Genomic DNA, 26,518 nt, shown 5'->3' with positions numbered 1-26,518 from the left:
CAGCCTGGGCAACATGGTGAAACCCTGTCTCTACTAAAAACACAAAAATTAGCTGAGCGTGGTGGCTCACGCCTATAGTCCCAGCTACTCAGGAGGCTGAGGCAGAAGAATCACTTGAACACGGGAGGTGGAGGTGGCAGCGAGCTGAGATTGCGCCACTGCACTCCAGCTTGGGTGACACAGTGAGACTCCGTCTACAAAAAAAAAAAAAAAAATAGTGTTCTGAAAAAAATAAAACACTATAAATCAGTCAATCAAACAATTAAGCAAACCATCAACAGAGACTTATGTACAATGTGCAGATAATTGGGGGGACTCACAACTCAGTGTAATTACTTAGATCATCGTTTGCTGATGGATTAATTAGGAGTTGCTGCTTGAGGGTTGCTCCAGTTTTGAACAGAGAGGCCTGGAGAGGATGGAGCTCTCTTCTTCCTTATGTCTCCAGCCACCCTCTGGATCTTGGTGGACCCAGAGGTATAGCAAGCACTTGCAGGGCCCCAGGCAGGGAAGCCCTTTGCAGGGAAGGCAAATGTGGGTTTTAATGGGAGTGTGGAAGAGCCAAAGATAGGGCACAGAGCATGAATTGCTTCTGAAAGGATCTTGAATGTCATGCCAGGATAAAGCAGGAAGATATATTGTGGATTTCTATTTGGCCATTAAGCTCTGGAGTACCAGAAGAGAGGAAATACTGAGGTCAACCAGTTGTTCTTGAGAATCTCCACCCTGTGTTGAGAGGAGGAAGGTTATAAACTCAGTGTCTCTGGTGATGATAAATAATCTGAAATATGAACAACACTTCGTTAAGAAGTGTTACAGCCTCCTTTTGGGACAAAATTCTGGACTGTGGCCTGCAGAAAAGCCGTCTGAGGAAATTTCATAGGTTCTCATTTTTGTAAGAGAAACTGAAGACCAGAGGACAGAAGGGCCTGGAACTGTTTTCTCCTAGCGTCTCCCTTTGAGGAATCTGGTATCAAAGGTCTCTCACTGGTGAGAGAGAGTAGCTGTGTATAAATAGGCAGCATCGTTACATTTCCAAATAATCTGTTTGGAATATGTCACTTTCTCAAAAGACAGTTCTACTTGTAAACGACTTTGTCTGACCATAGGCCCCAACACCTGATTAGAGGGAAAGATAATCAACCCTGCAACCTTGTAACTTCTGAGTCTCCGACTCTATGACAGGGCAGAGTTTAGCTTCTCCTATAGATAAGGTTGGAAGTTCAGTTTTCTGGAGAAGGTACCAGAAGTCAGGGCAGGGCCTCTGCTACTCCTACAGACAATTTGCACAGCAATGCCTCCTGAAGGCCACACAATAACTCAGTGTTCACTGAAAAGACAACCTCTCCACTGAGAATCCCTGTTTTCCCACTAACGGAGAAGGGGTGGTGTGAGGTCAGAGTATAGAGAGGAACCCCAGTTTCTAGAAGAGAGGGAAGGAAGGGCCTGGGGATTGTGCTGCCTTTGGGTGGAGGGAGAAGGAAGGGGCGGGTCTCTGATAGAAGCAGCGGCAGAGGACAGCCCCAACTGGTCGGTTCCAGTCACAGAGCCCAGTCAGTGAGAGGTTCATCATTAACTGTCAAATGGTGGTTTTAATCAGCTCTGCTCCTCAGTGGAAGATAGATTTAATATCAAGGCACATTTTCAGAGCCATTAGTTTAATTATGACAGGTGTCTGCAAACTGGATGACTCTGCTTTCAGATCTGAGTGACAGCATTTAATTCTCTAGGTCCATGGGGACGCTGGGTTACTTTACCAAAATGAGCCTCCATTGAAAGTCTAAGTGTTTTCCATTCCCTTCTCCCCCCTTGCCTTCCTCCTCCTCTCTTTTTATCCTACTGTACACGTCAAAAGGAGGAAATGGATAGAAAATTGTGCTTCAGCAGAAGAGAAAATAATTTACCTTGCCCATTAGTCTTACTGGGGCTTCCAGCAGCTGAGATCCTGCTCAGGCAGAAGCCTGTATCACTTAGAACCCACCACGAACATCTCTGCACCGTGTCTACAGTCACTGCTTGCAGGACACCCAGTGGATGGCAAATATAACGGCAGGCACTCATGATGTGGGCAGGAGGACTGACGGAGGTGCGGAGAGAGTGTGGGCCAGGTTGGGGGCCAAGGGTGGCCTGCTTCAAGGGAGCCCAGAAGCACCCATGTGTATGCCTCTAACCTGGCTCTCTGCCCCTCTGGGGCTCCTGGGCTGCCATTCTGTTTGATTTTCCTCTCCTGAGTTCACTCCACCTGCCCTGCTCCCCTCCACCTTGACGGACCAGGTGGCCAACACAGGCTGTGTGATAATGGGAAGGGTGCTGAACTTCCTGAAACTTCTATCCACATGGGAAATTGTAGAGCTAGGACAGTGTTTTTCAATTTTTGCTTGTTTTGTTTTGCATGAACAGAAGGAGGCTTAAAAAATGAAATATTGGGAAACCCAAATTCACTTGAATCAATCTCTGGCAGAGACCTGGCCCACTCCCAGGGTTCTATCTCTCCCACCTCAGAAGCTTCTGAGACCCAGGGCTTGGGAGCCCTCATGAATCCAGGACTAAAACTACTGGGCGGGTGCTGGTCTCTGAGGACCCTCCCAGCCTTGTGGTGCATGACCTTGGGGGCTGGAACCCTCATCAAAGGGAATCCTTGCCTTACAAAGAGCTGACTGGGTCAAGAGCAAACATTCGAGAAAGGATGTTCAGGACATGGTGTGGGTTAAGATGCCACAGCAGGGGTCAGAGGGTACTTCGTGAGTGGTTGAGGATGAGTTTTATTTATCTCTGGTTCGTTTACCTCTATGATCAGATGCGTGCTTAGGTTGCAGAGTGCTCTGTCTTACCTGTCCTCGCATGATGTCTACAGGATTATTTTTGCAGTCCCTTTTCTGCACAGGTAATTACTTCTGGAGGCATAGGGAGACAGACAGCACCAGCATGATGGCCTGGCCTTGGCCTCCTGTCTGCAGGCAGGGCCAGGGCCAGGAGTTCATCCTGATGCTGGTCCTGCATGGAGCTGTGAGCTGGGCTCCTCCCGCTGGTGCACAGTGACCCCTGCTGCTGCATGGCAGGCCTGAGAGAGAGAGAGGGAGGGAGAGAGAGAAATAGAGAGAGAGAGAGAGAGAGAGAGAGAGAGGCTGGGGGGGATAGGCAAGTGGGGGGAGGGGAGAGAGAAGAAGAAAGAAGAGGGAGGGAGAGGAGACAGGAGGGAAGAGAAGCCAGAGGGGGAAAGGGGATGGAGAGGGGGTGAGCACTCCCCAGGGAGCTATATTACGTCCTTTCTGTGGCCACCCCACCCACTGTTGTCCCCATACCCAGTGGAGGTCAGAACCCCTTTTGACCATCCCAAGGGTTTTATAATGACTCCTTTCAAAGTGGAAATCAATCTCTGGAGACCAAAGGAGGCAAATATGCTTCGAGAAGAGCCTGGTCTGGTTTCTCAGGGCCACCCCTTCCAAAGGCTCCTTGTTTGGTGTGGCTGTGAAACCACATCTGGGGCTTCAGAATATGTGGGGTTCTTTGGTTTGGCTCCCCTAGGAAAAAGGGGTTTTGTGTGTTGGAGGCAGGAGAGGAAGTATCTTGGGGCGAAGGCTTAGCGAAATCACGTGGGATGAAGCTTCCCTCTCTAACAAAAGGACTGCCAAGTCCTACGCTCTCAGCAGAGAAAAGAACAGTTTTGTGTCTCTTCGTTTGTTCCTTGGTTTATTCACTCAGTCACAAAATTAATTCTCAAACGTGGTAAGCAGAGGCTGGTTGGCCCTTCAAGGAAGGGGGGATCTTCTGCATGTCATCAGATGGGAGGGAGGTGCCTGGGATAGGAGACAGTCTTTGCTAGCTTTCCTGTTCCTGGAGCCCCCTCCCTAAGGTGCTGTGATACAGGTAAAACAACACTATAGAGATGAGTACAAGTGGAGACCACTGGGCTGCCTGACGTCTCATTCCCCTGTGTTCTACAGGGGACCCACAGGTGTCTTTTCTTAGGAGCCTGGAGAATACAGTCCTTCATGTCAACCTTTGCAGATAAAGTATGAGCTGCATGAGTGAGTGTTGACATGGTGTTTTGTGAGATTTGTGCCTACAGTGGGCATTAGTGATAGAGTTCCAGAAGCAATCAATGGTAGGGGAGGGTTACATCGTGCCCTTTCTTGTCTGTGAGTCTGTGCTCACTGGGAGATGCCCTCACCTCTCCTTTCTGCCAAGCTCTGCCCACCATCAACCTCCCCAGACCCCGTGTGCGTGGACCCCCTCCTCCTTCACTGAGCACTGGTCTACTCCACACTCCTGAGCATTTGTGCTAAGCTCCAATTATTCCTCATGCTAAGTCCTGTTCCCTCCACTAGATTCTAAGTGCTGCAACTACAAAGCCAATGTCTCATCCTCGCCTTCACTTTTTGCAGCCCCTACAGCCCCTAGTACAGCTCCTGAGAAAGACTTGAGCACAAAGACACACTTGTTAGATTGAACTGAATCTCTTTAGAAACTTTTCTTCATCAGAGTGTTATTTACAAATCACTTGCAAATGTTCTTTTGCCACCTCATGGCCTGGAAGTTCAATTTAAGATTTTCTAGCCTCAGTCTTAAAAAAAGAGGCGAATGCTACTAGCATGCAATTTGCCAGACTGCACCCACATCACTTAATAATCAAAGGAATATACAGAATTTACACTTCCTTCTCTCCTGATCACATAGAACAGAGGCTTCCAGGAAACTTGAGCAGAGAACTTCCAGTTCCGTAAATCTTCTAGACATTGTGGAATGGGGATCGTGGTTCCAAGGCCTTTGATGAATATTAAAAAACCATCTCTGCATACCTCTCAAGTCTTGTGTGAGGAAAACCAAGAAAGCAATTGAAATTCTCCCATTCATTGCAGGCCTCCCTTCTTTAGAGGAAACCATTGCATGTGTGTTTTTAACTTTAGACCCTGTTGAGGGGAGGTGGTAGTGTGTTTTGTAAATGAGAAAATAGAATAGAATCCATAAGACAAATTATATGTGTAAGATTCAACCCTAGGATATAAAAATTTGGCATTCATAGAGGGTATAAGTTGCCATAGGATAGAAGTTGTAACTCAAGAGCTAACAAACTATGTAGGTTCAAAATGACCGTTTTTGACTTGATAGTAAAAATTTATAGCTTAGAAATTACATCATTATATCATAAGACTTTCAAGTCACTTTACCTCCTGATTAAAACAGATGCAACAATGCTCTGTAACTAACTGTACACTATTTTTTTCTCTCTAACAAAAGAGAGAAAAATAAGCAGGTTTTAAAAAATGCGCAGAGTAATTAGCTTAGTGACTAATTAGCTGAATTATTGTGACTAGTTTTCCCACCGAAGTAGCAGCAAGTTGCTTGGAAGAAATGCTGAGTATACACTACTCAAAGCATTTCAAGTTCTGAATTTGTACAGACCTAATCAGTGTGAAAACCGTACTGTATTATGATTCATGTGAAAATGTTGAAGTATTTACCTAGGTTTTCTTGGCTTGTGTTTTCTAAGGGTTATAGCTGAGAGCTTCATCATGTCTGGGTTGCTGGCACAACCAGGGCAAACATCTCTGAGTTTTTCTCTCTCTCATCTGCAAAAGCTGGGATCACAGCACGGCCTGGAGACCATGGGGGCATATGTGGTATATGAGCCCCAAGAGATGATCTGTAGATAAAATGGTTCAGTAGCCAAATAGTTTTGAAAAATACTGTGTTATTTACCTCTTGAATATTATCAGGGTACACAATTTATTAACAAGCTACAGTATTGGAAATCTGTTTTATTTTGTTTAAACCAGCATTTCCATAGGACATGGAACCAGAGTAGCAAGATCAGGGCCTGCGTGACCGATCCTGATTGAGCAGGACTTCCTCACATAAGGTACACAAGGGCTGGGCGCAGTTGCTCACGCCTGTAATCCCAGCACTTAGGGAGGCCCAGGCTTGTGGATCACCTGAGGTCAGGAGTTCGAGACCAGCCTGGCCCACATGGTGAAACTCTGTCTCCATCTCTACCAAAAATACAAGAATTAGCTGGGTGTGATAGATTTTTCCCTTCATAGTGGCAGATAGTGTTAACCCCTGCACCATCTGTAACTCAGAAATCCCCACCATTTCTTCCCCTGGGCTTCAGAATAGAATTGCCTGGTTTCTCTGATGATCAGCACGCTTCCTTAAAACCCAAATCAGCAAGGAATGAACAATTTTGTTTGGCATGGATGAAATTAGCACTGTTTGGCTCGGTAGGCCCCAGGCAGGCAGGCACCTTAATTTTTTCCTTGCATATTCTAGTCTTCAGAAGCATTGCCTTTTGTCCTACTGGTAGTGACATAGACCAATAACAGGGCATCTGGGGATTTTAATCCTGAAAACAGTGAGTCTGATACTGCTTGTGTTTTTCATCAGTGTCCACCCCAAGTGGGTCTTCCTGCTATTCTCTTCACTTAGTTGCCCCTCACTTGCCATCTGAGCAATTGGCAAGGATGTGCCAGGCCTAGGTTAAACTTGGAAACATGCTTGACCATTCTATTCCCTGGTCCTTTAAGATCAGTTTGGCTGCAATTTTGGCTCCTTGGACCCTCAAGCATAGCTGGTAAATCAAGTTAGAGATGTAACTGCCTTAAAACATGCCAGCTTAGGCTGGGCATGGTGGCTCACGCCTGTAATCTCAACACTTCGGGAGGCTGAGGCAGGCGGATCACCTGAGGTCAGGAGTTCGAGACCGGCCTGACCAACACGGAGAAATTCTGTCCCTACTGAAAATACAGAATTGGCCAGATGTGGTGGTGCATGCCTGTAATCCCAGCTACTTGGGAGGCTGAGGCAAGAGAATTGCTTGAACCCAGGGAGGCGGAGGTTGCAGTGAGCCGAGATCACACCATTGCACTCCACCTTGGGCAACAAAAGCAAAACTCTGTCTCAAAAAAAAAAAAAAAAAAAGTGCCAGCGTATGAGGTAATTAGATTGGTTCTCTCCAGAGGTAACCTGCCAAGAAGAGATGCTATAGATGTTACTCGTATACTGTAAAACATTGTGAAATCAGATTACTTTAAAATGATGTATTACAAAGTTATGCAAAAAAGCAGTTGTGACTATGGAAGCCCAAGGCTTATATCCCAGCTCTGTCTTACACTAAATATGGGTACAGTGTTTCCACTCTGTCCATAAAATGGGAGCTAATATTCTCCAACCTGTGTGCCTGACATGATGGTTAAAAGGATTAAACAAAACAATAGTTTGTAATTTATTCTGTCAGAGCAAACTGCTGGTAAATAAAAGGGACTAAGTTGACGAAAAATAAATTTTAAAAAAACCTAATAAAACAAGTTTGTAATTTATAATTGTATACAAATAAAAGATGTTACAAAAATTGCACACTTAAAAAAAAAAAAAAAAAAAAAAAAAAAAACCAGCATTTCCCAGTCCTGATTGAACAATAAACTTTTTTTGGACATAATATTCACTAAAATAAACATAGCTAATTAACATCTTGACAGCCTTACAATTTTGTGGCTTATGGGTGTACATTTTATGTCATGAGCACTCTCCAAAGCTATACCAGCTGCTTGTTCTTCTAATCTGTCATCTGCTCCTCTTCTCTTGAAATCCTAGGTCAGAGGCCTCATCTTCCTAGAAGTTCATTCTTCAGATTGTTAGCAATGTGAGCCTTTCCCTCTCTCCCAGCCCGTGGGTAAATTGATGATACCAGTAGATGCTTTACAGGGTCTTGGGCCTGAGAGTCAGGGATCAGGCTTCAGGATTTGGGTAAAAAGATTGCGGAACTTTCTTCCTAAAGTCTAATTAATATACTCAAATGATAAAGGTGATGCTTTTGCAAACCAAATGGGAACCATTGATTAATAGCCTAATTTTTTAAATTACTTTTAATAATTGAGAATAGTTTGGAATAGTTGGAAAAAACATGGACAGTTGATAGACTCTCTTGGGTTTGGTACTGGTCATGCCCAATATTACCCATATAATTTTCTCCCAAACTTTTGATACCCAGTGTCCTCATGTGTCTAATAATACATACCTCACAGGTTCATTTTGAGGCTCTAGAGATATAGTGCAGTGCAGAGGGTTAAAATTTCCACACTGTGATTCAGACATGCAAAAAGGGTGAATCTTTATTTTTGGTAAAATTTGTTCATGAGCCCCCAGTTAAGGTAAAGCATATAAAGAATTCTAGGCCAGGCGCTATGGCTTACACCTGTAATCCCAGCACTTTGGGAGGCCAAGGTGGGCGGATCATGAGGTCAGGAGATTGAGACCAGCCTGTCCAATATGGTGAAACCCCGTCTCTACTAAAAAATGCAAAAATTAGCCGGGGGTGGTGGCACACGCCTATAGTCCCAGCTACTCAGGAGGCTGAGGCAGGAGAATTGTTTGAACCTGGGAGGCAAAGGTTGCAGTGAGCCCAGATCGCACCACTGCACCCCAGCCTGGGTGACAGAGTGAAACTACATCCAATTATTATTTTCATCCTGATTCAGTTATAATGTCTTGTGGAACAGGAAGCTCTTTTGCAGGGATGCAGGGAGGCTAAATTGTCTTTCTCCCATTCTTTCCAGAATGTCCATGAAAATGAGGTACACCACTTCCTTCAGGCCTGGAGGTGAGGCACTCCTTGTCCTCCTTTTTTTTTTTTCCTTTGCCTGTTGGTTGGCTGAATGCAGAGAGGTCTCAGCCGAGGACTTAGGGAGGCCCTATAAGATGATGGAACCACAAAATGGGTGTCATGGTGATATAGTTTGAATATATGTCCCTGTGAAGTCTCATGTTGAATTGTAATCCCCAGTGTTGGAAGTGGGACCTGGTGGCAGGTGACTGGGTCATGGGGAGGATCCCTCATGGTTTGGTGTTGTCCTTGCATTAGTGAGTTCTCGTGAAATCTGGTTAAGAATGTGGCCCATGCCCTTCATTCTCTCTCTTGCTCCTGCTCTGGCCATGTGAGGTGCCGGCTTCCCCTTTCACCTTCAGCCATGATTGAAAGCTCCCTGGGGCTTCACCAGAAGCCAAGCAGATGCCAGCACCATGCTTCCTGTAAAGCCTGCAGAATCGTGCCCAGTTAAACCTATTTTCTTTATAAATTACCCAGCCTCAGGTATTTCTTTATAGCAATGCAAGAATGGCCTCATACACAGGAGGATCCTCAAATCACCACATAGAATAATTTCTACTGAATTCTTAAACTCTTGGATTGTAATGTGAATGAAAAATACAGATGTACTTGTTAAGCCATTGAAATTTTTGAGTTGCTCATGACAACAACAACTATAATTGCTATGAGTATACCAGTAGTACACATGGTCTATTGGCAATGATAAGTTTTATCCACACAACAGCTCTAAAGTTCTAACACAGTGCATGGTAAAAAGCAGATGCTCAATAAACGTTAATTACCCTACACAAAACATAAATCAATTACAAGAACTCGACACCAAAAGGGTGATGTGTTTCAGGTACCTAATTGGACACACTAGTTTGAAATTAGGGCGATCAGATAGGATCAAGAAGACAAAATGAACACTTGGACATTATCTCAATGCACATTATCTCAGCTGTACCTACATCCCTATGAAGTAAGCACTATTATACCTTATATTACCTCTAAGGAGACTGAGCTTCAGAGAACTTAAGCAAATTGCCCCAAATCACAAAGCAGACATTGATAAAACGGAGACTCCAATCACTGAGCAGGTTATTCGAAAGCCTGAGTGTTTAATCACCATATTTTATGTCACCAAGGATTCTAGCTTGGTTTGGCTTCCCACAATATTTTAACCCCCTGAGGGCAAATATGTGTCTTTTTTCCCAAGTGACTAGTACTGTCTTTGGTAGAGACCTCAAAAAACGTTTCTTGATTTACTGAATGCTTTGTGTTTACTGTCTCAGATCTGAATCCAAGAAAACCTAGACAGGAATGTCTTTCCCCACAAATATGCAATTCGCCAAAGAAAAAACAAAGAAACAGAAGAAGTATATATTAGATTATCTCAAAGTAAATAGGCAGACATTCTTGCCCCTGGATATAAGTAGAAGGTCACTCCCGAGCGCCTGATGTGGCACTGTCTCTCAGGGGCACGGAGCGCCGAACATCCTTTGCGAAACATTCTCTCCAGGAAGGACTTGGAGGGCTGGTTCACTTTCACTGACGTCTGCTGAAGCCATGGCTCTTTATTTCATAGTCTGGTTCTGAATTTTCTTACCGAAACCATGTTTCCATAGTCCTTTCTATTTTTCATATTTTTTTTTGTGTGTCAAATGTAAAATGTATTTTCATTTTAGAAAAGAATAAGGAATGGCTGGGCATGGTGGCTCACGCCTGTAATCCTAGCACTTTGGGGGGTCAAGGAGGGTAGATCACCTGAGGTTAGGAGTTAGAAACCAGCCTGGCCAACATGGTGAAACGCTGTCTCTACTAAAAATACAAAAATTAGCCAGGCATGGTGGCACGCGCCTATAATCCCAGCTACTTGGGAGGCTGAGGCAGGAAAATTGCTTGAACCTGGGGGACAGAGGTTGCAGCAAGCCAAGATCACGCCACTTCACTCCAGCCTGGGCGAAAGAGAGAAATTCTGTTTAAAAAAAAAAAAAGAAAAGAATAAGGAAAACACATTTTTCTTCATATCAAAATAATTAACATTTTGGTATATTTCTTCGTAGTTTTTCCCATGTATGTGTATTTAATGCAGTTATTCTTATGCAAAATATATGTCATTTTCCTTTTACATATTATCAGTTTGGTGCAAAAGTAATTCCAGTTTTTGCCATTACTTGCAATGGCAAAAACTGCAATTACTTTTGTGTCAACATAATACATCCTTTGTATTTCCCCATGTCAAATATTCTTGAAAAACATTATTATGGTGGAATAACCTGTCTTAAATATGTAACATAATTTATTTAAACTCTTCCTTATTTTGGGAATTTAAGTAACTAACATTTTTTGTTAATATAAATAATGCTATAATGAACATCTTTGCATATATATCACTGTGCTCTTAACAGATTTTAAGAGACTTTCTTAAAAAGTATTTATATCAAGAATAAATTATAGATTTTTTTGAGGCCTTTAATACATATTACCAAAAGCTTTTCAAAAATGTATAAATATATATTTCTACTAGCAGTATATATAATGTCCATCTTTCTGCATCTCCGCTATCCATCGGTTAGCATGAAGTTATAGAAATTCTGAATCTAGGTTCCCCTGGTTGTTGGCATGACATGTACAGGTCTAAGACCCTACAATGGTGTGCCAAATTTTATGTATATGTACATTTTTTGGAGATGAGGGTTCTTGACAGAATGTTTAAACATTGAATTATTCTTGTGTTTTTGTTTAATTTTTCATGTCTTAAATAACAAATGAAGTTGAACTTATCTTCATACATTTATTGTTCATTTGTCTTCCTACTTCTGAGAATCATCTCAAGTTCTTGCCTGAGTTCCACTGGAGTATTTGTCTCTGTCTTTTGGATTTGCAAGAGCCTCTTAGAAATAAAAGATGTTGATCCATTGTTTGCCATATTTGTGTGGCAATTATTTTCCTAGTTTGGTGGTTTTTGATAGAGAGAGATTTAAATTACCATAGAATCAGTGTTAGTGAATGTTTCTTTTGTTTTCTCATCCATCATTTCTACGTTTAGGAAGGCTTTTCCCAGTTAGAGATTGATACAATATATGTTTGTAATTTCTTCTAGTGCTTTATGGTTTGCCAAGTATTTAATCCATCTAGAACTTAATATATTATTCACTCATTTATTCATTTCTTCTTTTAACAAATATGTATTGTGCCCTTATTATGTGTCGGGCATTTAATGTGAAGTGGGAATTTAAATTGATATTTTCCTCCACAGCCTTAGGTATTTTTCTTCATTATCATTTGTTGCATTGGTGATTGCTTCCTTTATTATATTTTATTAAATTATATTAAATTCATTAAATATTAAAATATACTACTAGTGTGCTTGTCTCATTAATATATCTACTTACATGTTTTTATTAAATATCAAATAAATTTTATTGTTACACAAAGTGGATATATTTGATAGTAAATAAATTTAAAAAGTATTACATATATGGTATTTTCAGTGCAGTTTCTTGTATTTCATTAATCTTTCTTTGATTCATCCACCAATTCCACACACTTTCAATAACTGCAGCTTTAGGATTTATTTTAATATTTATTTCTTCTCATTACTCTTTCAGAATTTTGTAGAATGTTTTTGTTTTTTGAGCTAGGGTTTCACTCTCATCACCCTGGCTGGAGTGCAATGGCGTGATCTCAGCTCACTGCAACCTCCACTTCCCAGGCTCAAGCCATCCTCCTGCCTCAGTCTCCTGAGTATCTGGCATTGATATGGAAGTGGGGCAGGGAAGTGCTGGGAGGAGAAGGGTGGGTCCCTGGCTAGGGCTCCATCCCCAGGCCCGTGCCCACGGACCTAGGCGAGGGCAGGCATTTTTGTTTTCGTACCCAAATGTTGCATTTCCCAAAACCACCCTGGCCTGCCACGCCCCCATCCTGTGCCTATAAAAACCCCCGAGATTCCAGCAGGCAGACATACAAGCGGCTGGACGTCGTGAGAAGTAGATCAGTGGAAGAAGACACAAGAACCTGGACATTGAGAGGACATCGGGAGGAGCACGCCGGTGGAAGAACACATCAACAGGCACACCAGCAGGCCATTAACACAGCGGAACGACATGGAGTTTGGCTGGGGCAGTCGGAGGAGAGCCCAGGCCGTTGAGCCGCCGGACTTCAGGGGAAAACTATCTCCCTTCTAGTTCCCCCATCTGCTGAGAGCTACCTCCACTCAATAAAACCTTGCACTCATTCTCCAAGCCCACAGGTGATCCGATTCCTCCGGTGCACCAAGGCAAGAACCCAGGGATACAGAAAACCTTCTGTCCTTGCTATAAGGCAAAGGTCTGAGCTAACGCAAGCCACCTATGGACGGCTAAACTGAAAGAGTACCCTGTAACACACGTCCACTGGGGCTTCAGCTGTAAACATTCACCCCTAGACACTGCCATGGGGTTGGAGCCCCACAGCCTGCCTGTCTGTATGCTCCCCTAGAGGTTTGAGCAGCGGGCACTGGAGAAGTGAGCCACACCCCCATCACACGCCCTGCGGGGAAGACAAGGGGACCTTTCCTGCTTCAGCACCGCAGGTGCGCACCACTGTGTCCAGCTAATTTTTATATTTTTTGTAGAGACGGAATCTTGCTATGTTGCCCAGGCTGGGCAACTCCTGAGCTCGAGTGATCCACCTGCCTTGGTCTTCAAAAGTGCTAGGATTACAGATGTCAGCCACCATGCCTGGCAGAATTTTGCAGAAATTTTAAATTGTTTCTTTTTGTTCAGATGAACTTCAGAATCATTTCGTCAATAAAATTGGTATGATACTTAGAGATGTTTCTATTAAAATTCTTTTTGTGCTTATTTATATCTTATCTTCTTTATTCATCATGGGATGATATATACATGGTAATGTCTTAACAGCTCACATCAGTATTGGATTTCCATTCATTTCTGCTGATATTTCTAACGGATTTTGTTGATGTTGTTGCTTTAATTTGCATAGTTTGCTTTTTCGTTTGGAAACAAAATTTCCTGACTGTTCATTAATTCATTATGTATTGTAAATTAGATCTCTAGATCTCAGATTTCTGTCCCAGATGATACAAGGTTACTGGCCTGTTTTTTCCTGAAATCTGGAATCATTAGCATCCGGAGTAACTCTGTAGCAGATGAGGCAACATCACATTCCTGTATGTCTTTGAAATAGACCCTCTATCACTGAAGAGAACTGCTTTGTTAAAAGCATTTTCTTTGCGATCTCAAAGAACTCAATGAGTGATGCAAAAGTATGTAGGTTTTGTCACTCAAACAAATTTGAGAGTCTTTTCCTTTAAAACAGATAACTTCTTTTCATTTTTATAATCACAGCTTTTCCTCATTGTATTATCTAGTTTTATGTTCTTTGGGTTTGTGTTGTTTTGCTTTTCATTTTTAGATGATATTTTTTCTTATTCTATTATTATTATTTTTCATTTTTTTGACACAGGGTTTCACTCTGTTGCCCAGGCTGGAGTGCAATGACACGATCTCGGCTCACTACAACCTCCTACTCCCGGGTTCAAGTGATTCTCCTGCCTCAGCGTCCCGAGTAGCTGGGATTACAGATGCATGTCATCTCACCCAGCTAATTTTGTATTTTTAGTAGAGACAGGCTTCTGACAAGCTGGTCTCGAACTCCTGACCTTAAGTGATCCGCCTAGCTTGGCCTCCCAAAGTGCTGGGATTACAGGCGTGAGCCACTGTGCCTGACCTCTATTATGTAGTTCTATGCTTTTTGCTTTGTGCAGCTTTTCTAGTTTCTCTGTTTGTTCTCTTTTGTTATGTAAACTGTGTTTTAGGGTTTTTTTGTTTTTGTTTTTGTTTTTTCTTTTTTCTTAGTAATTTGGAAGCCTGTCTCGGTGGAAGGTAAAATCACTTTCTGATACCCAATAGATTTGCTATAGATCTTGGTTCCAGAATAGCAGAGTGAGAGGTGTGCTTGAGAGAAGTCAGATGGTGGTGTTTACCTCCTCTTTTTCACAAATTTCTTTAAACTGTTTTTAGAGCCTAAAATTAGATTGGGGAGAGGGGAAAGGTGGGGGTTTATTCAATAATAAGATTCCTTAGTTGTGATCTGCTTCACAAGAGGGTAGCATTCTCACTAGTGTAGCTGCTTGTATTTTGGTGGGAAACTCACCCAGCAGAAAGCAGGGAAACAGCAGAAAAGGGTCGTTCCTGTGGTGCCCAGAGAGCACAGAGAAGACCTTGACTTCTTGGGGGTGGGGCAAACTTGTACAGTGAGAAGTAGAACTTTCCTCAAGGGAGTCAAACTGTCCAGTTGAATGGGAAACAGCATGCCCCTGTAATCTAATTCTTAAGAAGTTAATTTGGGGAGTTTTCATAGGACAGCCTTTGAAATAGATTGCTACAGATAGAAGATTCCACACTTCACTGTTCGCAAAATTCTCTGGGCAAATAATTCTGTAAAATGGCCTACTTTCTCTTTATGTGGCTCTCTGTGAATTCTGTGGTCACACAAACTTTTGCGTGTACATTATTTTTTCACATTCTGTATACTGTTATTTTCTTAACACAATCTCTGATATTGATTGTTTTTAATTTAATCCATTAACACTTAAGCTTGTAGCTCTCTAATTATCAAAGTTAAAAATATCTTTGGACTCTTTCTAGTATAAAAAGAAATTTAGTGCTTTATGTCCCTCATCCTCTTTCCACTTTCCCATATTTGTAAATTGATTATCAGTATATAAATCTACATCAATAATAGTTGTTGCATTTTCAGTTAACATTTGAATCCAAATTTGCAAGTTATTTTTATACTATATAATTGACTTTAAGATTTATCTCTAAGTCTCTCAGTCTATGAGTTTTCTATTCAGAAGTGCTTTGTTTGGAGTCATCTCTCAGTTTAGTTTTCAAGTTAGATTTCTCAAACTTTATAACTGATACATATTCTCTGAGCAGGGGCATTTCTTTTCCCATTTTGTAACAGCTTAATTGAATATAGAATTCTTGATCTACAGACTGCTTTCCTCTAAATTGTGTAAATACAACTCCTTTACTTTTTACTTCATAACTGGAAGGAAAAGTCTGAAGTCAACCTATTGTCCCCCCTGGATTCCTATTGGATTTTTTCTTCTTGAAATTCAATGTATCTGTGGGACTCTTCTCTTCAGAAGTCAATGAGCTCTTCTCCTATGAAGATGCTGATTTAAAGATCCACTTTACTTTGGTTGTTGCTTCTATTCCTGTTATTCAGGTTTTCTTCTTTTCCCCCAGATCAATTCAGGCTGGATCTCTGTTCTCTTTCTTCCTTAGTTGTCAGTTTCTCTCTCCTCTTTCTCTTTTCTCTCTGTATTGAGGATGTATGTCTCTAGTTTCTTCTCAGTTTCATTGATTCCATTTTCTGCAATGCTCATTCTGCTCATCACTGGCTCTATTGTGCATCTGAAATGGGTTTTACTTCTTTACATTTTTCCCTCTATTTTTATCATTTAATTTTTCTATCTTTATTTTATCTTTTCTCTTTTGCACCCATATCTTTATTTTTCCTTTTCTGTTTTACATAGCTCTCAGATTATCATGCTAATGTCTTCTAAGTTTTAAATTTACTTAGTCTTGTGAAAAATCATTTTTAGTCATATTGAAACTGGCCCAACTGTCCCATAGAACTGATGTTTACTGTTCTTTTGGATTAACATAGAAAATGACCCTCATGTTCTTAAAGCTTGAAACTTACTTTTGCCTTATCTGAGTTCATTCCTCAGGAAACTCATGCTCAGTCCTCCCAGGTGGTATCCAGGGACTGAAACTCACCAGATCATGTGTACAGTCAATGGCATGACAGACCCCTTACTCATCATGATTCCTGTTTACCAACTCCTTACCCCTTCCTAATTTCTGTTTTCCCATACACAGTTACATTTCTTCCCTGATATACAAATTCCAGTTTTAGTTGGTCAAAGAAATGGATTTGAGAGTGATCTCTCATTCTCCTCAGCTGCAGCACCCGATTAAAAACTTCTTCCCTGGAAATAGTCATCTCAGTGATTGGTATTCTGTGCTACGGGCAGCAGGACCTAGGTCAAACCTCTGTTGTTTTGCTAACAATATGTTCTCCATTTTCATATTCCAAATACTGCTTCTTTTCACTCATGTTCCACTGTCTTTGCATTGGCTGATTATTTAGTTCTTTATTTTTACTTGAATCATTAGCTAAAGGAGAGTAGAATCCATTTGGGTTCATTGCTTACCAGCAGACATGGTGGATGGAGGGTACTTGACCTCTGTCTAGGCTCCTCATTTTCAGAGGTGCATTTGCCTACTAGTTAAGAGGAGGGATTCTGGAGCCATATGGTTTGGGTTTAAACCTACTAGTTCTGGAGGTGCATTTGCCTCCAGAATCCCGCCTCTAGGAGGGAATCCCTACTAGAGGAGGGATTCTGGAGACATATGTTTTGGGTTTAAACCTTAACTCTGTCACTTACTGCGTGATCTTGGCCATGCCATTAAAACAAACAAACTCTGGGTTACCGTTACTGCATTTATAAAATAGAGATCATATACAGTACCTAACTCAAAGATTTGATACAGATTAACTGTGCTATTATATGAAAAACTCAGAAAAACTCATGACACATAACAAATGCTGTGTAAGGGTTCACTATTTTTTTTTAACAATCTAACGTGAAAATTTATTTGCTATAATCCAGTGTTGTTGAGTGGTCAATTCTTAACCACTCCAGGGTGGTGGTCAGTTTCTTGAGGAAGTTCTTTTTCTTCTCTACAAGTTTCTCTAATTGAACCGGAGATTCATATGCTACTTGCAGCTCTTCTTTTGTAAGTACATAAAACAAACGCCACCCACATCCATCTCTCCAGCACTCTTCTGGTTCTGCTCCTTTCAGCCTTCCACTTTAGCAAGCAAAGCATCTTTAAGCTTCCTGTTGTGTTGTGAGCTGCAAGTTGTGGTCTGTAAAAGGATGAGGGAAAGGAGAGTTAGCAGAGAAAAATAAAGGTGTGGATCTGCAGGTATCATCTGTGGTGTTTGGGGATGGCCCCCTGCTATGCTTATTGGCACAGTGTTTGCATTCTGAAATCTGGCAGAGAAAGTTAAGGAGTATTTAAGTCCTACTCTACCATGTGGAAATGTGTTTCTAACTCAGCTTAGAGTCTGCAGCATAAAACTACATGACCAATAATACATTTCTCTATCAGTCCATGTTGACAAGGCAGCCTGTGCCAATGTTGCCTGGCCTTGCACAGAGGGTCTTCTCTTACATTGAGTCCATTGTGCTGATTTCAACTTCTTTCTTTTTTGTGTATCTTTAGTTGGGAAAATACGTTGTAGCTGTATCTTTATTTCACTTATTCACCCAACAATGTTTATTTATTACACTTTCCATGATGTCAGTCCTAAAACCTCCCTCATAACAATATGTAATATAGTGTCTTCATGTTCATGCCTTCTACCAGATCCAAACACATGCCATCTGGAAAGAAAGACAGATTTTAAGTACCATTTCATTTTATTTTTATTTTTATTTTTTATTAGAAACGAGGTTTCACCATGTTGGTCAGACTGGTTTTGAACTCCTAACCTCAAGTGATCTGCCCGCCTCAGTCTCCCAAAATGTTGGGATTATAGGCATAAGCCACTTCGCCCAACCTTAAGTGCCGTTTTAAAACAGCAGTTTGCAACTTGTGTCATCCCTCTCAACATGGGGTGCCACTCTGTCTACAGGACCCTGTACGCTCTTCTGTTTTCAAGGTGCCTCAGTGGAGAAGTTTGGGAAACCCTGGTTTCACAGTCGATGGGAAGACACCAACGGCTTTTCAAGCAGAGACATTACATGAGAAGGAAAGAAGGATACCCCCAGAAGCAGGGAGGCCAGCAGAAAACACCTGCAATAGCTCAGGAGGGGAGTTAGTACATCTGAAACAGACTGACGACATTGGGAAGAAAAGGAAGGGGAGTACTTAAGAACGATTTAGGAGGTAGAATGGCTTGGTTGAAGAAATGAAGGAAATTGGAGACAAATAATGACTCCCTGGCTTTAGGCTTGTGTAAACGGGAGAATGTTGGTAACATTCTTTGAGACAGGATTCAACAGAAAGAGACTTTGAATTGCAGGACAGGGACCACATGGGCCAGGTCTCTAACAAAGAGTCTGAGGCCTGATTTGCATCACTTCCTGAGTTCCTTTTATTCATATTAATAAAGGAGACATAGGGAAACATATTGCTCTTATTATGATAATTACCATGAGAATTACTGATCACATGAAAAAATTGTCTCTGAGTAAGCTACTTCCAGCAACATTTATTTGTTCTGAAAACACAGGGTCCTTGTCATATTTGCAAAACCTCTCTCTTCTGCTATCATGTTAACCTTCCTATCCCTACCCAGGAATGTCATCCTTCAGATATGGTATCTTGTGACTTTTATCAATCTCCATGACCTTTACATAGTGCACCAAGAAAACAATGGAACAAGACGGGGGCAGCAGAGAAGTGTTGTTAAGATTAACGAAGGGATTTTGAGACCATCTTAACAAGAGTCAGGATTGCTGAAAATGAGGACATCAGGGAGTATTGAAGACTCAGAAGAGGAAGACCTTTCATTCCGTAGGGGGGAATGTGCCCTTCACTGCCTAAAGCCTCTGGCATTATCAAGAAGTGAGTAGACACAGGATTTACTTCATGAATTTGTTTCTGGTGAGACCTCATGGTGGAAGAGCACTGGACTGAGAGTCAGCAACACTGGCTCTGGCCAGTGCTCTGTGCCAACTGCAGGCTCCCTACGTACTCCTGTGTTTTGGGCTTCAGGTTCCTTATCTGTCACATGATTGGATTCTTGAAGTTCCAGAGCCCAGAGACTCTCAGCTTCTTCCTTGTCTCCATGGTGAACCCAATGCAAACAACAAAGAAATTGTACTGATGACACATGAAGCATTACTGCTATTCAAATCAGCCACCTGTAAATTATTTCTCTGCTGTCAGATCACATAAGAGGAGTTACTAGACCCAGGCTCAGAGTAAAGGTGTTCTGATGTCCATCCGTCCAGAATCTGATCAGCTTCTCATCACCCAGACATCACCTGAGAACAATGAGAATCTCCATGTGTCCTATCACTGAGAGGCAGGCCCCTGTCTGCTCCCCAAAACAGAGACTTGGGCAATCGCTATCAGTCCTTGTTGGCATGGTGCCACTTTGATTCCAATCACCACCATCGCCCCTCCCTGACAGTCACGTCTGGGATAAAAGGAGTTGAAGATCCTCAGTCCAGCTATGAAAGAAGGGAATTCATATACACTCAGTCAGCAAAGGGTGGCTCTCAAAAAAAAAAAAAAACAATTTAGGTGAAATTTCCTCACCCAGGGTATCAGCTATATCCCAACAGGAGAGTGGGGACAATTTTCTGATGACTCAAGGCCCAGTGAAACATATTCTTCAGCCTGGTAATGAGTGACTTATTACTAAAACCAGAAAAATATATGCCAGGATCCTCACACGGTAGACATTGTAATACAATGTCCTCAGCAACAACCCTACAATGGATGTGGTGATGAAGGCCATAGACAGTTTCCTCAAAATATTCATCAAGGTAAGTGTATGGTATCATCCCAAGGTATAATACAATTCCATGCAAGAGTTTTATAGCTGATGTCACAAGATGCTCCAGAGAGGAGGAGCTCTGCTGGTTTGTCTTGCAAGGGTGACCAGGGGTCTGCTTTGCTTTCTGGTACTTGCCAGCACTGGATTCATCATGAAAAGAATCAATCCTAAGAGTATTTTTTAAAAGTTGAGGTGAACTCTCTTTGGCAACAGTACCAATCCTGTGATCTAGTGTATCAGTTTGGAGTGCTTTTGGCCTCAAGTAACATGAACCCTATTAAATAGTGATTTTATGATATAAAAACCTAAATTGTTTACATAGCAAAAAATTCTAAAGGCAGCTACCTCACAGTTAATTCAACAGCTTAAATTTGTCATTAAAAATCTAGCCTCTTTCCATCTTTCAACTCTGCCCTCTTGAGAATATTGGCTGTTTGTTTGTGTTTGTTGCCTCATGGCTGCAAAATTGGTGCTGTGGTGTCAAGCATCTCAACCATATTCAAAAGCCTGTCACCCTGATCCATCCAAATTAGTATGGATCAGGGCAACAGGCATTCTCCTCAAAAGTCTCTATTAGGAAAACCCTGCCTTTCCTAGAATTCCCCATCAGATATCCCCTTCCGTCTCATTGGTCAGAGCTGGGACATGGGCCACCCCTGTCTACAAGGGGAGATATGAGAGGGCAAAGGAAAAGATTAGGGCTTCTAGATAGTCAAAGAATAGTCTCTGCCACATCCAGGGAAGTGCCTTGAGGCAGAGGAAGGCTTCAACTTCCTTGAAGGATGTTTCTTTTATTTTCCAGGGCCACAAAGACCTTTACAGGAGGAGCAACAAAGTATAGCTGCCTGAGACCAAAATCTATTCAAGCTTAAAATGCAAAAGCATTAGCTGCTCAGAGCCGTCACCAAGGAGAGATAAAATACGTCTGCTCTCTCAAGACTTGGGAGATGCTAGCAGTGTGATTGTTTTTTTGGCTGGGAAAGCTGCTTAGCCGACAGAAAAAGGAACGTACCTGAACATTTATGAGTTGGCTTTTCAAAGACAGCGACCGGTCTTCCTTTCACCCCACCCTCCTCCCCTTCCCTGTAAAGGAACACTTAGCAAAAGTAAATAAATTATCAGCCCCGGCCATGCAGAAATGCCTCTCACAGGGTAATGCAGGGATGTCTGAAGCCATAAAGGGAATTTTCAGAGCTGAAGTCATCAACACAGAAGAGGCAAGCAGGGGAGAGGCTGGAAGGAACATGGAGCTGCCCTCTTCCCCTTGCTGGTCTGGGCTATAATGGAGAAGACCTGGGGCTGCTTTGTGCTGACCCAAAAAACAGTCTGGGCAGAGAGTGATCATCCCAGGCCGCTCAGAATCCTGCAGTTGTTGAGCTCAAACAAAGCACTGTGGTGTAGACAGCCGGGCACTGGGTTTGGAGCCAGGAACCCTGGTTCTCAGGCCCTCCTCTGCCATCCTCTTGCTGGCTGATCTCCAGTCAGTGAGCTATTCTGAACTTTGCCTTATCTGGGAAATAGAAATGATAACATTTATGTTTGCAATGGACTGAATAGTGTCCCTCTCCACAAATTCAGACATTGAAACACTAACCCCTTGAGGGGCTGTATTCGGAGATGGGGCTTTCAGGAAGTACTAACGGTTCAATGAGGTCAGAAGGGTGGGGCCCCATTCTGATGGTACTGGTGGCCTTATAAGAAGAGAAAGAGGGAAAGATCTTTTGCTCTCTCTTCATGAACTCAGAAGAAAGGCCATGTGACGACACAATGAGAAGGTGGCCTTCTAAGAGCCAGGAAGAGGGTCCTCACCAGGAGGCAAATTGGCCAGCACCTTGATCTTGGACTTCTAACCTGCAGAACTGGGAGAAAATCAGCTTCTGCTGTTGAAGCCACCAGTCTGTGGTGCTCTGTTATGGCAGCTCAGGCAGATCATACAATCTCCTAACGTGCTCGAAAAAAACAGTCAGAGGAGGTAGGTGAGGGTCACTGCAAAGTCCTCACTCTTCACCAAAGTGAGACACCACGATGCCATGTAGCCCGGCCTTCTCACTTAGCGCATGAGGATCTGAGGCCAAGAGGTGTTAGGGACTGATACGGTTTGGCTGTGCCCCCACCCAAATCTCATCCTGTAACTCCCCTGATTCCCACGTGTCACGGGAGAAACCTGGTAGGAGGTGATTGAATTATGGGGGCCGGTCTTTCCTGCACTGTTCTTGTGATAATGAATGAGTCTCATGAGATCTGATGGTCTTAAAAATGGAGTTTCTCTGCACAAGCTCTCTCTTTGCCTGCTGCCATCCACATAAGATGTGACTTGTTCCTCCTTGCCTTCCATCATGATTGTGAGGCCTCCCCAGCCATGTGGAACTGTAAGTCCAATAAACCTCTTTCTTTTGTAAATTGCCCAGTCTCAGGTATGTCTTTATCAGCAGCATGAAAACGGACTAATACAGGGACTACCTAAGGTGGACCAACTCTGCCCTGGCAGATGAGACACTGCTCCATTCTCCTGGTTTGGAGGGTGAGCTCTTTCCACAGAGAGGCAACTCGTGGCCACCTCAAGGGAGGAGACAGCCCTCTCCTGCCTCACACTCTTACTGTGCTGGAACCAAAGCTCAGCTCCTTTCCTTCTTTGCAAAAAGCAATGAGGTTCAGACACTTTCTGTGCTAAGCAGCCACCCTCTCCTCTGGAGATTTGAGTGTCCAGGAGTTTCAGGGAATAAACAATCTGAACATGACTTTTACTCATCAAACTCATGATTCAAAACCTGCTGAACTGCTAGGACAATCTAGTCTATGTGCTGAAAATGAACATGTTTCTGTGAAGGTGGTGTTTTACTTCCATTTAGTTAATACAAGGTGTGTTTACGCCCTAGAATATGCATATTTCATCCCCCTTTGACTGGGAAAAAAACTAATGAAAAATATTTTCTAACTCTCCAATGCCCACTCCCAAAATGAACCTGGCCAGATGCTGAGGCCTCGGGTTGCCTGGTGGCCTTGGACAGTTCAGGGGGACTGAGGTGTGCAGTGCTGAGGACTCCTGTGGGACTCTCGGGCCTCTTGCAGAAGCTCTGGTGGCCTCCTCTGGTCTTGAGGTTTGCTCAGGCTTCGGGTAGAACTTCCTCTCTTATGTAAGATTGGGTACAATTTCCAGTCCCCTTGGGCAAGCCAAGGCCACCAAGCAATGTGAGGTCTCAGCATCTGGCCCACTTTATTTTGGAAGTGGGCGCTGAAGAGTTAGAAAACATTTTTCATTGGTTTTTTTTTCCCGGTCAAAAGGGGATGGAATATGCATATACTAGGGCATAAACGTACATTTTATTAACTAAACAAAAGTTATATTTCTCAAAGATGCCACCTTCACACAGCAGCATAGAGGATTTGGGGGTCAGCTTCCTGGGTGTGGCTTTGTCCTGGCTTGGACAGAGTGGGGGTAACAGCTGTGTTTACAATGATCACTCCTCGTTGCTTCTGACATGGTATTTTTTTTAACATCAACTTTTCCATTTATCTTTGCCTGTCGGGGAAACGCACACACACACAGCCCCTAAATCTCCTTGTACAAAGAAAAGCTAGGTAGGTTATAATTTCCTTCTTGGAAAAAAAGCCCCACAAACTCCTCACAGTATGATTTCATAGGCGATGCTAATTATTTTTTAGGGCGAGCATAATAAAACCCAGGTGACTTGCCTTCAGCAGTTTCTTCTTATCTTCACACAGCTCTGGATCGTTTACCGGCATGGCAAGCAATTACTATGAGCCCTGCAGTTTTTACCAGACATTCTTTGTCGGAACCCTGCTAGAGTCCACAAAGGTTAATATGCTTTTGCACTACAAAATCTGGGCATTATCTTGTGTATTGTAAGACATGCCTGTGACACGTTGAATTCAGATGATTTACAAGATCAGCAAAACAGAAGGGGTTCCCGTTGGGAGCGTTTTCTGCTAATGATTTCCTCATCAGAATGTGACTCTGGGAGGCATGGTGGTTTGCACAGGACTTCTGCAGGGGACGGGGCTTTTGGTCCTGTTTCTCCAGGGGTGCTGAAGAGTTTGGAATGTGACCTGCTCACGTGGGCATGTGCGGATGCCCAGAGATGTGCTTCTCCTGGAAATAGTATTTTGTTTTTGTTTCTCATAATTACTGTACATCATTTATTTGAGTTGAGATTCTAATGTTAAATGCGTCATCCATCATCCATATACAGAAATAACTGCACTAAGCATTTTTTTTTTTTTTTTTTTAAGAGACAGGGTCTTTCTCTGTTGCCTAGGCTGGAATGCAGCGGTGCAATCATAGTTGATGGCAGCGCTGATGTCCTGGGCTCAAGTGATCCTCCCACCTCAGCCTCTGGAGTAGCTGGTACTATAGGCATGTGCCACTATGCCTGACTAATTTTTAAAACATTTTGTAGAATCAGTTTTACTTTGTTGCCCAGACTGGAAAGCAAGTGTTTGGAGTGACTTTCTGGAAAAGAAGATTTGGACCTAAATATTGATAGAATTGGGAGGTAGAGTATCTGATCCCCATTAAGACCTCAACTCAGATGTGACCTCCTTCATGGGGAGTTCCCTGGCTGCCTGTCCTACATTGTCCTGCCTTCCTGTTACCACTCCCATCCCCCAAATTAGGGCTTGTCTTCCTCACTCTCTGAAATGGTTGCATTTGTGTGTTAAACTGATTCAGTTGCTGTCACCCCTCTGGGATGTGACGCCATGGAGCCAGTACTTTCCCCATTTTTACTCACTGTTTTATCCTCCAGCCCAGACAGTTTCTGGCTCAGAGTAGGCCCCAATAAATATTTGTTGAGTTTTCACATATTTTGTCTCCATATCTGTATAGTAAGCAGAGGTGTTGGGTATGGAATAGTGCTGGCTGTCTTATTCAGAATCCACTCTGTTTAAGGATCCATCCTGAATTTGCTCTTATTCATTCATTCATTTGTTGGTTCACTAAAAATTTAACACATGTATTTACACTTTCTTATAGTCTTGATGTCACCATGAACCTTGCAGTGCACATGGATGTTATTTTGAGAGTGGCCTCTGGGGACAGTCAGGGAGAACCTGGGACGTGGGCTTTCTGGCTCCTCAAGCTAAATTACAGGGTGACTGAGATCTGTGAACCCACCTGCACTGCCACTGGTGATGAATAAACTGGTCATAGTGGATAAGGGCGACCCCCAGGAGATAACCAGCCCTCGTAACTGCAGGCACTTCCATTTATTAATTGCTTCATCATTTTACAAAGTGGATATCAAGGCTCTGGGGCAGCTTAAACAAAGGCTCAGTTAGTAGGCAGTGGAGAAATCTCAATGAAGAAGCACTTTCTCTGACTCGATATGGATGGATTTGGATAGTAGATCTCATCGTGGCCTTTGGTCCCACTGCCAAAGAAGTGGGCTCTGCTCTCTTCTCTCTGGCCTGTTATTTAGGAACAGAGCAAGGCGAAGTGGCTGCAGCAATTGGAACAGTTCAAGTTGAAAATGACTTCCCAGATCGTCCAACCTCTAGTGGAGGCCCCTAGATCAGCACAGTAATTTGCTCCGTGTCATATAACCAATCAGTGTCAGCGTCAAAGCTAAACCCTAGATCTTGGGGTTCCCAGGCCAGTGCTTTGGGGCAAGCGACACTCCATGGTCTAACTTGATGTCACTGCATGGCCTCCCAGGGGAGGTAAGGGCTGGGGAACAGGCAGCATCACCTTCTCTCCTACTCCTCTTCCTCTGTTGCCTCCCCAGTGTTGTGGTCTGGTCTCTCTCACAGGCTTTTCCAGCAAGAGCCCTTTCCATTTCAACCTTAGCCTCTTGTTGGCTTAGATGCAATTCTTGGCCAAGGCTGCTATAACTGGTGCCATGGCCAGTGGCCAGAATGTTGGTAGAAATTCACATAAACATTGATTTCTTTGCTTTTTCTTGTTAGAGAAAACTCTATTTCCTTGGGCCTACAGGATCTGCCTGGTGTTCAAGGCATCCCTGCACCCCACCCCACCTTGCTGGCTTCAGTGGCTCCCTTCTCCTTCCCCTCTGTATCCCTCAACATCCTGCAGCCATTCACTTCTCACTGCTGCTTTCTTTCCTCTGAAACTTCTCCAAAAGCTATAGAAGAGTCCATCCAATAAGCACAGGCTTGGGTAGCTCCTATTCCATGAATACTTCTGCTCCCTCTGATCGATATCCCTCTCCAAGTTCCTGCAGCATTATGACTTATACTATCAAATCCTCTCTGTGTTTCACTGCCTCTTTGACTGCTTTCTGCTATTTGCAGTGAGGTTATCTGGTCTCCCCAGCTCCAATTATGAGCCCAGGTCACAGGAGTGACATACTAGTC

This window comes from Pan troglodytes, chromosome 7 (genome assembly GCF_028858775.2).
Source record: "Pan troglodytes isolate AG18354 chromosome 7, NHGRI_mPanTro3-v2.0_pri, whole genome shotgun sequence".
NCBI classification, from domain to species: domain Eukaryota; kingdom Metazoa; phylum Chordata; class Mammalia; order Primates; family Hominidae; genus Pan; species Pan troglodytes.
The sequence above is the reverse complement of the archived record's forward strand: the minus strand, read 5'-3'. Positions refer to the sequence as shown.